A 1549-nucleotide genomic window follows, 5' to 3' on the forward strand; every position below is an offset into this window, starting at 1 on the left:
ACATATCTTCACATGTTCTGGGAGTGTGCTCCGTTTGTTCAGTTCTGGAACAATATTGCATCTAAAATGTCTGCCTGTCACTGTCATTGTCTTGACTCTGAATGACCTGTCAGCCTTCCAGCTCTCTAGAGCTCAAAACGTGCTGTGTTTGCTGGACTTACAGCTGCTAAGAGGATGATTGCAACCGGTTGGAAACCACCCCACAACCTGTCTGTCCACACGTGGACCTTTTCCTACTTGGATGTAGTGTATATGGAACTTTCCATGGCGCGGATTAATGGAGCGCTGGGAAAAACTAACAAAAACTCGAACTTACACAGATGTTTGGTCCCTTGTCTTGTTTCTGTGTGTGTGTGTGTGTGTGTGTGTGTGTGTGTGTCTTTACGTATGTGCTTGTGTTTTTCTGTTTCTGCATGTGTTGTTTTGTCTCCCTTCCTCCTGTTTTCCCCCTCTGGGACGCGTTCCTATGTCCCAGTGTTATGTGTGTAACTGTTTGTAAATGGGTTTTTTTTTCATTTAAAATGAAAAAAAAAAATTGATGTTAAAAAAAGAAAAACAGTGGGAATCACAGTGAATTAAAAGCAAGAGTGTAAAAGTGCGTCTTTAGTTTTTAAAACTGGCAATTGTGTTACATGATTTGATTTGGGGTGGGAGGGAATTTCAGAGTATGGGGGCTACTAGAGAAAAGGCTCTGTCCCCTCTAGGCGTGTCTGGGTGATGACAGGGAGTTGTTGGGTTGTGGAATCGGGAATATACAGAGAGGCTTGACCATGGAGTGCTTTAAAAACAATAAGTAGAACTTTAAAATCAAGTCTAAATTTCATTGGCAACCAATGAAGCCCAGCTAAAACGGGAGATATGTGGTCGTACTATTTGGTGGCAGTAAGGAGCCTTGCAGCAGCATTCTGGACTAATTGGAGTCTGTTTAAAGTATATTGGGTTAGGCCTGTGTACAGTGTGTTGCAGTAGTCTAAGCGTGAAATAATAAAAGTATGAATGATTGTTTCAAGATCATTCTTGGATTTAAAAAAAAGCATTTCAGCTTAGCTATTGTTCTAAGCTGATAAAAGCTGCCTTTAACAACGGAGCCGACTTGTTTATTAGAATTGAGAGAACTGTGGAAGAGGACGCCTAGGTTTCTGACCTCGCTCTGCAAAGTTGATGACCAATTAAGGGACAAGGGCATCGCTCAGGTTTTTTGTAGGGGTGAGGGTTCCAAAAAAAAAACATAATTATGAATTTAAATGCTGAAACTTCTCAACCAGACAGTTTTAGCAGTTAAGACTGCTGAAGCATTATATAAGCTTTGGTTGGTCTTTGAAAAGCATTTTTTTTAACCCTCCTGTTGTCTCCAGGGTCAAATTTGACCCTTTTAAAAAATGTCTATATCAGAAATTGCCAAAAATGAACATGGATGGTTCCATTTAATGCTCAAGTAAAATGAAGGATCATTACACTACTTTCATTAAATTTGGGGTGTTTCATTGAATTTTTTATTGAGGTTTAGTGTCCATGAATTCCAAGAAAAAGTGTAAAACTTGGGGGGAGG

This window comes from Etheostoma spectabile, chromosome 19 (genome assembly GCF_008692095.1).
Source record: "Etheostoma spectabile isolate EspeVRDwgs_2016 chromosome 19, UIUC_Espe_1.0, whole genome shotgun sequence".
Classification (NCBI taxonomy): domain Eukaryota; kingdom Metazoa; phylum Chordata; class Actinopteri; order Perciformes; family Percidae; genus Etheostoma; species Etheostoma spectabile.